Genomic DNA, 13,138 nt, shown 5'->3' on the forward strand with positions numbered 1-13,138 from the left:
GCAAAACTGCCATACACTGATTCTTTCCTTCCCCTCCCTGCAATTGCTCATCATCTGAAAGTAATCAGAAAAGCTTTGATTTATGGAAATATTGCAGTTGTTAATTACTATTTAGGACAGGTAATGAATAACTAAAGAGGTACAGCCTACATGACCTTGCTTGCTCACCTTTGATGAACAGCTTAATCGGCGCTTCCCAGACAGCATGATATGCTGTGAAAATGAAAGCATTTGAAATTCAGCTACATTTTCCAATTAATAATACATTAAGTAATTAATCATGCAGAGGAGGAAAAAAGGTCATGGCTATTTTATTTGTATCTAAAAGGTTTTGAGAAGTGAGGTACATATGGAGAAGGAGTGGGAAATGTTGCCACACAGAAGTGACCTAACCTCTGCACCATTCCTTCTGCTTTTTATAATTTGTTGTGCATTATTAATGGTGGTCAGTGTATGTAATTTTACTTCTTAACTGCTAACTATCTGGGTTCTTCCTGCTTTGGAGTCACTGATATGAGCAGCTGTCATAATGCCCCATATTTTACAAAATAGGTTAATTATGCAAGATCGACTCGTTATTTAATGGACTGCTTGGCACTTCAGTTTTGCATATGGAAGAGTATATTTAAGCCCTGAAGCCTCGGCATTCACAATGGCCTTGCATTAACAAATTTAAACTAGCATCTCCCTTAGAAAGGCTGAAATCAGTTACTTTTCAGATTGTGTTTTTAAGAGTCTATGTGACTTGTTAAAATGGTTGGAGATATCTTAATTGTGATGATCTTGATGATTTACCATTTTATGAGAAAATTTGGTGTTCTCAGACCTCAGGCGTACCTCGTATAGGAAGAACAGCAGTTTGAGAAATTGTTTCAAATTAATCAATATGAAAAGATAGCTGCTTCTTGCTTCTCCCAAATAACATATCTGTCAGGCAAATTTTCAGAATTAAATGAGTTACGGCACTCTCCGTTGGCACCTGATTTCCATTCAGTTCTGCTAGAGACTTATTTCCATTGGTGTGGGTAGCACGTGGACTCTTTTGGAGGAAGCTGTATGTATTTTGGAGGAAGCTCACATATGTATGTCAAATTGTGGCTGCTCAATATAAACTACCAGAATAAAGTAATGTTTTCAAGATAGTCCAAAACAGATACAGAAAAATCTCTTTTTATTGTTTTTCTTTCCTCTGGTTAGAATTCTAAGCTTCTTGGACCACTGTTTAAAAGTTGGATGCTTGGTAATTGAGGTCCAGACTAAAGGTGAGCAGTCTCCACCTGATGAGCTGCACTTAAAAAGTGCAGGATCTTCAAATCCTGGAGATCTGTCCTGTATCTAAATACTTAAGCTCTTTTGCTGTTTGAAATTGGCACACTTATAAATTAAGTCTAAGAATATAACAGTTCTAAAGTGAGTGCTACATTTCTCTGGCAGGTCTGCAGGAAGTGGACCAGCAAGAGGTTCAGGCAAAAGCAGAATGGGAAGTAACAGTGTGCAATCATCTGCTGTGCAGTTTTTTAACATTGCTGACTATGCCTGATTACTGTTGAGACCGTAGATTAGAAAGCAGTTCACTGCTCATGAGGAAGCTATCCAAGTAGGACAAGATGTGGTAACGAAGGAATAGGTAAAATTAAATTACTGCTATTTTCACTTTGAAAAATCCTGGGGTTTCTAATCTGTAGAAGCCAGGGATCTCCTAGGAATCAGAGTCAGCCTACTTCCTGCTCAATCAGAGAATGAGAGGAGGGAAGGAGTACCCAGAAAAACTGAGTGTCACAGTAACTGAAGTGGTATGGTAGGGACTGTTTTCTCTTTTATATCTTCTCAGGCTCTGTAATCCTTCAGCTAGGCACAAAGCTCTTTAATGCATGCATTGAAGTCTTCTTCATGGACACCCTTGTTCTGTTTGGAGCCTTTGTCTCTTACATCTCTCTGGAATCCAATCAATATCCTGGCCTTAGTGAATGAAATACATATTCCATATGTACATATTGACTTGGAAGGAGAGCTGTTTTACCTGCATGTTAGAAAGATAATACCCTTATGTTTATGAATAATTTTGAAATAAAGTGAATTCTTAGAGCAGGTGCTTGTGTACAGCTTTAAATACCAACTTGTAAATTGTTTGAACTGCAGCTTATATGGTAAAACCTTGGGATTACTTACTAAAACCTTGGAAAGCACCTGACATCCAGCATTAGGTCTCTAGGAGCATATAAAAGTGACTGTGCTAGATCAAGCTAAAGATCTGGTGGTTTTGAGAGTAGCCATTAACAATTGCCCAGCAAAGAATGCATAGATAGAACAAATGAGTGGTGATCATGCCCTGAATGCTTTCCCAGTTTCCAGCTGTTTGACGTTTACGTATTTCTTCAACTAGAAATGGTCCTTATTGGCAATGTTCTCAATGAATTAATGTTTTTGCCCTGTTGGCTTTGTCTTACTGTGTGCGGGCTCCTTGAAGACTTCTAGTGTTCTGCTATGTCCTATAACAGAGTGCCAGCTTTTGTTACAAATCATGGGAAGATATAGCTGCTCTTCCTTATTTTGAATGTGAATGTGACTTCTGTTTGATACATGTTGGTCTCTTGAGCAGGTAGTGAGGAAAAGTGGTTCCTAATCACCTTCTCCAACTATTCAGGTTTTTTAAATGTCTTTTAAACACACATACACGCACACACAAAAGTCCAAGACTATTGAGTTGTTCCTTATGTAGAAATAGTTTCACAACTGTGGATTTGCATTTTGTGTGAGGCAAGCATGGTAACCAAATATTATGTTTTTGTAGACATGGTGACAAAAAATAAACTCAAAGTAATTTACCTGATGGTCTCTTTCTGAAGAAAGACATCTGTATGTTGAAGTAAACGCTTTAGTGCGTGCATTTTTTTTTTTTTCAGGTATATGATTTTTCTGCATTATATTGTACAAGATAGAAATTAGAGAATGCTAATAAGATGAAATCCAATTTTGGCTATAGATTTTTCCAAGTTACCTTCTACAGTGAAAAGTAGTGCAGAAGTTAATTTTAACTTTGTAGAAATTATATATGACCTTACATTTTGCCTCATTTTAAAGAATAAAACTAAACTCATTACTCCAATTAAAAAAAAAAAAGAAAAAATAAGACAAAAAGAAAAAAAAAAGAAAAAGCCCCAAACAAAACAGTCCTGAAAAATCAAACATTACATACATGGTGAAAGGCAATGGAGATGAGAGGAAGTATGTTGACAAGTAATCTTAAGCCACAGTCTCATAGTAATTTCTTTTATATGTGTTTTAGGCTGAATGTCTTTGGCTGCTCGTTCCCATGTCTTGTAGTTCCTGGAGGCATTCTTACGTTGCTGCCTCATTCCATTTGCTCTCACGTGCATGTGTTTGTGAAGTGGTGTGGGTAGAAAATAATAACCTGGGGGGTGGGGGTGGAGAGGGTAGTGTACAGCATGGGTCAGTTAACCCAGTTCATTGGGCAGCTGTAAAAAGAGCTGTTGCACTGGTGCGACGGATGAGGGTCATGGGAGCTGAGATGCCTGAAAGAAATACAAAAATTACACCCTTAGTTTTGTGTGCAACTTGAATTTTCCTGTACAAATAGCGTTGAGTATTTGTTGTGATCCAGAAGGTCAGTTGTGCACTATTTAAGTTCTGCCTTGTACAGAAAGGAAATAGCTTTTGTGTCATTTGTGTGACCCAAAATGAATTTCAGCACGGGACCAACCTAAGTTTTTATGATGTGTGTAGGTGAGAAAGGGGAGCCTGAAGGTTGTGAAATTTGTGTTTTAATATAGATCTCATGTGAATGTGGCTCAGGAAGAAAAGCTATAATGTAGATGTCATATAGATGAGACTTTTGGCCTTTTACTTCACTTAAACTTGCATTTTTCTCCTTCAAAAGTGAAGCCACCAACCCATGAATAAATTTAAATTATGTGTATGGGTACAGTCGGACAAAAGTTAACTGGGAAGCAGTGTCTGCTGAAAGCTGTGTGTTTCTTGAGGCATTGAGAAGACGAGATCTCAATGAACTGACACCATGTCCCAGGTTTCTGAGCTCTTCCATGGAGATGCTGCTCTACACAGGCTGCGCCGGCTTGCTGTTTTGCACTACAGAAGGGTGAAGTTCAAACAGAATGCTTTGTGGGTCTCAGGCAGACTAACAGTGTTCACCAGTCTACTGAGCAGTTGAGAGGTGACTTTTCATGGTTGTGCTGCTGTATGGTTCGCATTGCCAGTATAAAGGTAATAGATCAGAGAAACTGTGCACAACGGGATTTATTGACTAGTCCATGAATTGGCAAATGAGGTTCAGGAAGGTTTAAAGTTTGATCATTGAAAGCTTATTTGGATTATTACATTATGAAATAAATCGGAAAAGCTTGGATCTGTGCTTGGGGCTGCTAAGAAATTCTGATTGTCTCTGTTTCTTTTATATTTCTTTACGTGATGGAGTAGATATGATTTATTTAAGGTGACTGAGAGAATTTTCTTTTATTTTATTTATTCCTTAAATATTTCAGTCTTTGAACACTCCTTGGCCCCCAAAATTGTGATACTTGTTTCACATTTAACTTGTCAATGTACTACAGAGCTGAATTTATCCTGAATTTGTTTTATACTTCCTTGGTCAGAAAAACATAATTTACTGCTTTTCTTATTCAGTAAGCCTTATGGTTGGTTTCTTGTCTGTATTATTTGTTGGTATCTTTAACAGAAAGGGGCCTAACTTATTAGTGCCGTGCAATTAATGTCTACCTAAGGAACACCTGTAAACATCCTAATCCTATTTGGCTTGCTCAGTACAGTGCAGTAATCAATCTATTGACTAATTCCAAGGATTCCCTGTTGTTTTCAAGCACACTTCACTTGGTATGAAGTGGAGAAAGGAGGGGCACAGGACAGACTTTATAGATAGTGCACACCATAGCAGTGCTTCTGTACATTTAAAAAAGTCATTTTTTATAATCAGGAAATTTAGGCATTGGGTTAATAAAAGTAAGCTTTTTGTAGCAATGGAAATGATTTTCACACTTGTAACATCTTGGTGTTGTTTTTTTCATTTGTTGACACAGATGGATTTATTCTTTTTCATTTGCATGGTGAAAGAATATTTAAGAAATATTTGGGCTGTATTTGCATAAAATAAACTTCATCTTCCAGGTCAGCTGCTGCTATGCCTGTGTCTGCAGTGATATTTTGGGGTTGATTTTTTTTTTTTTTTTTTAATTGCTTTTATTCTTTAAAGTCATAGTCCTCTTGTTCAGCCATACCTCTCCCAGGCAATACAGACACCAAAAAACCTCATTTGTTCTTGAATAGCTTCTCTTTTTACTGGCTTGTATGTGTCAAATGAGTACGTTTTGCTTATCTCAATTCCATTTTAGGAAATCTGTCAGATTGTTGTTTTGAATGTAGAGTAACCAAACTCTAGTGGAAACTGTATAAAATACTGCCTTCTGAGAAACTGTTCCGTCTCTTTCTTAGTTTTTTATCTTTTTTTTTCCCCCAGCTCAGTATTTCAAGCATTAGTTTATTACCCTGAATCTGGAGTAATAAATTTAAGCAAGGGGAGAAATCTGTTTGCTATAGATAGGAGTTCCAAAGTAGTCCACCTTTGCCGTGCTGGGTACCATCAGAGCATTCATAATAGTATTCTTGCTGTGGATGCAGCCTTCTATCACATGGTGCAGCCTTCTAGCTTACAATATGTATATCACAAGGTGTTCGAATGGTATTGGCGATCACTGCGACACTGTCAGTGGGGGGAAGAAATGTCCAGTTCTTCAGTTTTTTTCACCTCTTACCGCTGTTAGGAGCCCAGACTCCAAGTGGAAGTATTTCCTTCCTTATACGAAGTCAGCTGCGGCTCAGGGAACTGTGAATGTCAGTAAGAGGCATTCCTGAAGCTGCTATTTTGATAGCATTATAAAGGGTGAGCAAAAAGCAGAATGGTACTGTGCTAGTCTTTCAGAGTCACAGGGAAAACAGGGTTTGAACAGCACCCTGGTAGCCTGGAAGGTGTTCCATGTTGAGGTGTTTAAAGTTTAGTGTGGAAAGCTGGAAGCCTTAAATGCAGTGGAGTAGTGCTTGTTTGTTGTCTTGCTGCATCCCTGGATGGAGAAGAGCAAGCCAGACCTGCTTTGAGTATATCTGCCTGTTGTGCCATTGTCCTACCCTCTTTTTCACTCTCAGCCTGCTTGTGTGTTTGTTTGCTTACTTGTTTCCCCTCCTGAAGATAACAGATAACTACCTTGCTTCCCAGTCTTTTGAGTGTAGTGGGTGGCCAGACCCAAGCTGTTACACTGTTCCTTCTCACTTGGCTTTGTTTGTCTCAGAGCTCGGGGCACAGCTCATGTGTTCCTGCCCACAGATCATGGTGTGGGGCCAGCACATCTGGTGACATTGTAGCCTTTGGCTGCACCCTTTAACGGGGAAGATAAAAGGTAGACAATTAGCATATGTGAACTAATTTTATGTCTGCATGGCCACTTCAATTCGTTGTAAGTGTAGGTGGCCCTCTCCCCCTCCCCCTCACTGCAGAGTAAGGGCATTCGCAATCTCACTTTTAATACAGGACTTATTAAGCAACTGGGAACTAGTATTTGAATTACCTATGTATCTATAACCTGAGCAATGACAACCCCAACAATGCAAGTAGCAATGTGTGTAAAAACAACAAAAAACCTAAAAGTGTGAACAAGTGAAATTCAATAAGCCACATAGCAGCAAAGAAACATAGGGAGATGATGCTTTCCTGCACATTTTTTTCATGTACAGTGCCTGAGATTTTCCTTTCTACTTAAATATTGATTTTTGAGGTCTAACCCTTTTGCTGCTCAGTAATTTATGTTCCCTTGTTGGGCTTTTGCTGCAGGTCCATGCTGATGCAGCAGTCACTGATGTTTGTTAATAGTGACAAAAGCTATTTTTAGTATTGGGCATTTCTGTCATTACTTATACAAATCGCTGTTATCAAAGCGATTATGACCAGGAAGGCTTATTTCATATCTTGTCTTCCCCCCCCCCCCATTACCCCCAGGTTTGTGTCATGTATGGGAAAAGATTCAGTCATGTTGCTTTCCCTTGTATATGATGTTTGCATTTGTTTCTAAATCTTCCTTAATCATTACCATGGGTAATGTTGCTGCCACAGATATCGTGACATCCAAAGCTGTCTTCTTTCTTCCTATCTTCTCCTGGACTTAAAAGTGTAAACTCCTTTAAATATGTTTTAGTGTAGATGTTAGAATATTATTCATAAACTAAATCCGTGAAGAACATGACCAACTAGGAAAAAAATATTACTCTTACGATGTAGTGCATTTTTTCATTCCAAAATATATTGCTTCTGTCCAAAGATGGGTGGATTCTAGTTAGATTTAAACCATAGTTAAAATTAGCAAAAAAGAAAACTTGAATTAGATCATATATTTTAAATTTTGATACCTGTTTTACACAGTGTCTATTTTGGAGAAGAAAAAAAAGTAACACCCTCCCTTCCCCTCCTCCTTTCTTAAAGGGCTCTCGCCTCATTCAAGAAGCGATTCACCAGAGCTGTCACAGGCTCAGATGGCCTAGATATCAAAAGTTATATGGTCCTCTGGTGAAGGCGATGTCTCTGTTTGATACAATAAGCAACTCCCTCTAAAACCTGACAAAACACACACACATAAAGAAAAAAAAAACAAAAAACACACCAAAAAAGCCCAACTAAACAAAAAAAAAAAACACCAAAAAAACACCAAAAAATCAACTTCCTCCTTTGTCTTTCTGAAAAGCAGTTGTTAGGGTGTAACAGCTATTTGTTCTATTTTGGATCAAACCATATTTAAGTCCCTTGAGGAAGAAAGCCTAGCCATGTATAAACACAAATCAGACATGCCATACTATTTTAGAGAAAGTCAACAAACAGTATGATCTAAGCATTTCTCTTGTGCATTTGGTTTCTCTTAACTAATTCCCATGAATGATTAGAAAGCATGTGGCATTCAAACACAAGAAACTATTGTTGTTGATGTTTCCTCTTTGGTATAGCTGACATCTGGTAACCCAGCTTTTCATTCTATTGGCTGTGTGTGTGTTTCTGCCAAGCTTATGGATTGCTTTGAGATCTCTGAATTAGTGGACTTTTTAAAGGAAATAAAGAAAACAGGCACTTAAGTGACATCTACAGTGCTAATAGCAAGTGTCCCTTGTACAGTCAGTAGAGATGGCTTCCCATGCTCTTTGTGACTTTTGGTTACTGTCACTTGGGAGCAGGTTGCTCTGGCTCCAGATTTTCTAGGTGGGTTCTTATCACATTACTCCAGACTGGCAGCAACAGCTCTACTTTCTAATTAGACTGCAGTTGCAGGTACATATTAAGCCAATATAAGTTTCCAATTAGGCTGCAGCATCCCAGGTCACAGTGAAACAACCTGATTCCTTAATGCTGAGTAAAGGGATTATTCTGTTCCTTTTTACTCCCTCTCCTCTCTTGCCTTCATGCTTCAGCTAGCTTCCCTAGCTAGCTTTACTCATAAGAGCTTACTGAGAGCCAATATAACTCGTTATCCCAGGGAAAATGTAGCTGTTGTCTTTCTAAATTCAGCTGGTTTAGTGAATTGTGTTGACTTGTGGAAAGGTCTGACAAGCATCAGAGCAAGCAGCATCAGGAAATGAAGGAGCTGGAAGGAGGAGAGGCATAAACTTGAGAAGAGAGGCAGGCAGGGAGTTGTTAGGTCATGACGCCTGTAAGCTGTAAATGGCAGTTTGTGCTTTGACTTTTGTGATAAATATAATCTAATTTCCACCCTGTCAGCCCCAAGTTTTTCATTGCATGGTCCTGTCAGTACCCTCAGAGATGAGTCTGTTCATCTTGTGAGTCAGACAAATATGCAGTTGCGTATAAGTGCCCTATCCAAATGTGGAGAACCATGTAAATAACTTCTTTGGAGGCTTCAGTCAGGTATATAGTCCAGACCCTCTTGAGTGTTTTGTTTTGCATAGTTGCAAACGTTCTCCACTGTACTTCATTAAGCGTATAAGGAAGATGAGGTTATCACCAATTAAAAAGTGATGGGTTACCTAGGAGCAGGTGACTGCACAAAGAGAACTGCTGCATAAGGAAAATGTAGCCTAGTCAATAATAAGGTTGGGTTACCATAGCTTAAAGCAATCATAGGCAGAAGTGTAAAAGAAACATTTTAGATAAAAAAAAAAAAGATCAGATTATTTCCTCTAGAATAAATAGATTTGGCAATTTGATCAGTTGACCTAGTATGTAAAGGAAAAAAAACTTTCTAAATTTACCATGCAATTTTACTTACATTTGTAAAAAAAAAATATTACTCATAATCTATACAACCTAATTAACATATACAATTTATATTTATATAAAATTATATCCATGTAATATGTAGAAATTATATAAAGATTTTGATTAAGAAGGGTGAAAGAAGCAAAGCTATGAAACAGTAGATATTGTATGGGTAGGGATCAGAGGATAAGTCGGCACAGGTGATATTGCAGTGAGTGTCTGCTACAGCCTATCAGGAGCAGGAGGTAGCTGAAGCCGTCATTATGCAGCTAGTGAAAGCCTCACAGTCATAGACTCTGAGAAGTGCTGCCTTTACAAACAAGGAAAAACTGTTGGAGTATGGTTGAGGCAGATGAAATGACCATGAAACTTCAGTTTAAGATCCTGAGAGGAGTCATCAAGACGAACGGGAGAATTACAGCCTTAGACTTCTGAAGAGTTTAGGGATTTGCTTGGCAGGATCCCATTAGGAGGTGCCCTGAAGGGCAAAGGGACCCATGACAGCTGGTTAATCAAGGGCAGCCTCTTGGAGCAGAAGGATGGACTGTTGACCTCATGCAGACAGTTGAGCAGGCATGGCAGAAAGCTATTATGGATGAACATGGTGATCCTGACTGAGCAAAAAAAAGAGAGCATACAGAGGCAGAAGCAGGGACAGGCTACTTGGGATACATTGCCTACTTATGTAGGGGTGGAGTTAGGAGAGCCAAAGCTCATCTGAAATTGAAGCTAGGGAGGAGGGTGGAGGACAGCAAGAAAGGCTTCCTCTGTAAGTACACTGACAGCAAGAGGAAGGCTAAGGAAAGATTGGGCACGTTGCCCAGTGAGATTTTGGACCCAGTGTGAAGGGAAAAGTGGGTGTACTTGATGCCTTCTTTGCCTCAGCTTTCAAAGTTAGAGGTTTTCAAAGGTTTTATAACCTGGCAGAGTCTGTGGGAGGGAGGATGCACCTGCAGGAGATGAGGATGACTTAATCACTTGGACATGTACAAGACTGTGGGACCAGCTAGGATGCATCCGAGAGGTAGCTGATGTCATTGTCAGGTTGCTCTTTGCTATTTTCAAAAGTCATGGCACTTGTGGGAGGCTTCTCAGGACTGGAAAATGGTAGTATCACACCCATCCTCAAGGTGGATGAGAGAAAGGGTACAGGGAACTACAGGCTGGTCTGCAGCCTTCTCCTGGGAAAATGATGGAACAGCTCATTGTAGAAACAGTTTCCAAACATGCTAAAGACAAGAAAAGGGTTGGTGGGAGCAGCCAACATAGGTTCTAAAAGGGCCACTCATACTTGATCAACCTCACTACTTTCTGTGCTATGAGCTGGACAAGAAAAAAGTAGTATGTGTTGTATGCTTTGGCTTTATCTAGGCCTTTGACCCAGTGTCTCATAGTTTACTTATCACTGACCCGGTGAGATATGGTCTGTGAAAGCTGATAACGAACGAAAAAAATCTCTGGAATCCCAGGCTTAAAAGTTGTGATCAAGGTTGCAAAGCCCTGCTCATTGTCAGTTTAACATCAGTATGCTGGAGGGGAGGGCTGTGCTTGGAGGGTCATGGACAGGTTGCAGAAACAACTGCTTGAAGAAATGGGCTGACAGGGACTTTGTGAAATTTAACAAAGGGAGATGGAAAGTTCTGGCCCTGGGGAGGAGCAGTAACCTCATGCAGTAGCACATCCTGAGGCCACTTACCCGAAAAGCAGCTTTGGAGAACCTGGGAGTCCTGGTGGACCATGAGCCAGCAATTCATTTTTGCTGCAAAGGTGGCTAACAGCCTGTTGGGCTGCGGTAGCCAGGAGGTGATTCTTCGTCCCTGCTCAGCACTGGTAAAATACAGTTGGAGTGCTGTGTCTGGTTCTGGGCTCCCCAGTACGAGAGGGACATGGACATAATGGAATAATTCTAGCAAAGGGCTACCAAGCTCATCAGGGAGTGGAACACAAGGCATCCAAGCAGAGTCTGAGAGAGGTGGGCCTATTCAGCATGGAAAAGAGAAGGGAGACCTTGTTTGTTTAGAACTGGCTGATTGGAAGATAGGAAGAAGGTAAAGCTGTACTCTTTTCTAATGGTGACGGGATGAAGGGTGATGTGTGCAAGTTGTTATGTGGGAAATTCTGGTGAGATACTAGGAAATATTTTCTACCATCTGAGTGGTCAAATGGAGCAGGTGCCTACAGATAGTGTGGGATCTTCATCCTTGGAGGTGTCAATGACCTGATAGGTCTGCCATGAAGTTTAGACTGATTTGAGCAGTGGGTTGGACTAGAATGACCTTCAAAGGTCCTTTCAGACCTGAACTACTCTGTGACTCCATGAAAACAGGTATATCAGGATGCTGATTAAGAATGAGTATAAATCAATGATTAGAAAATTAAGATGAATAAAATTAAACAGGCAAAAAATAGACTAGCAAGTTGAACAACATACAGGGAAAATTATGTGGGTTTCTGCCTGTCACAAATCAGTATTGGGTAATGATAGTACAGATCTGAGTGAGTTGAGAGTTCTGCTCAGAAATAGGCAGGATACAGTACTCCTTACTCAGGTAGTAACATACTTTCTTATCCCACTAGTAACTGGGATATCATATGGCAATTGCTGAAAAATAAATACATGTTAAATCTGTGGAACAGTATAATTTGCATACAGGACCTTTTGTATCAAACCCTTGATTCAAGACTTTTCCAAATTATTTGTACTATCTTTTTAAGATGAGGTAGATTTTTTTTTTAAGATTATAGATTATTCCAAGTTTTTATGCTTTAATTTTTTAAATTTGATTATGAGTTTGTTGATGTGATGATGCCATTGTATGAGACATTATCATTTTTTTGAAGACTAGAAACAAGGCTAAACTTCTGGTGCCATTTAAAATAAGCTGCTTAGGAGGCAGTTGATATGATGTCAGCAGAGAAGTATCACGGGGCGAATGAAGCTTAAAGGTGGTAACATAAGTAGATTTTTTTGTTTGTTTTGTTGTGTTTGTTTTATGAAGGTAACTGTGAAGCCAGTGTTTTATTCACAGGATATTCCTTGTTTTACTACCTGTGTTCAGTCAGCCGTTTCTGACTAAATGTATTTGTGGGACTGCAGCTTGAAAAGCAATGACTCAGAAGATTCTGGGGATCACAGGCAGTCTTACAGCCACGCATGGATGTAAGCACTGTTGCAGTATGCATTGTTGGTGGGCAGAAGCAGTTATTTGCAGTGAGTGTTTGCCCTTGCGATTGCCTTATTTCAAAACCAGATTCTGACATACAGAAAAGAACAGAGAACAGAGCAGTGAGCAAGGTTAAGGATTCAGAAAGTGCCTCTTGATGAGACTGGGGAGTAGTGGTCTCTTCAGTCAATCTGAAAAAACATTTCAGCTTTTGTGAGAATGGCTAGAAAGTGGCTGCATGAGGAAAAGGTTTAATTGGTGATAGCTATTAAACTCGGCCAACAAAGGCATTGTAGTATCTAATGATTGTAAGTAGAAGTTACATGAATGCTCCTCAGCCCGATTTTAAACACTTATTTCCCCAGTGAGGGAAGCTAACATTCAAACAATTTTGGTTAGATTTAGATTTTTTTTTTTTAATTTTTTTTTTCTAGTTTTGTCACTTTTTAGCTTTCACTGACTGTAATTGTCCTACTTCAGACCTTGTTTACATATTTATCAGTTTCCACGTGTGCAATCTGAAAACAGCTATATGTTCGGGCTGGAGAAGCGATTGCATGGATATGTGCTGTGAAGGTGCAAGTTGAGTAATGAGCTGAAATGCAAAAGCCTGAAGGCACCTAGGCCTTTCATTGTCTGTCTGGGGAGAATTCAGTTTCCAGGAAGTTGCTTGGTG

At 39.4% G+C, this 13,138-nt stretch overlaps 1 protein-coding gene across 13 annotated transcripts in view; it reads left to right on the forward strand.

The window, feature by feature from the left end:
- The window catches only part of PTPRK (protein tyrosine phosphatase receptor type K), a 396,766-nt gene that overhangs the window by 88,501 nt on the left and 295,127 nt on the right, over positions 1-13,138 (forward strand). The gene's annotated exons all lie outside the window — the stretch shown is intronic.

Source organism: Pezoporus occidentalis, unplaced genomic scaffold, assembly GCF_034315485.1.
Source record: "Pezoporus occidentalis ecotype Australia unplaced genomic scaffold, CSIRO_AGI_Poc_V1 ctg39, whole genome shotgun sequence".
In the NCBI taxonomy this organism is placed as follows: Eukaryota; Metazoa; Chordata; class Aves; order Psittaciformes; family Psittacidae; genus Pezoporus; species Pezoporus occidentalis.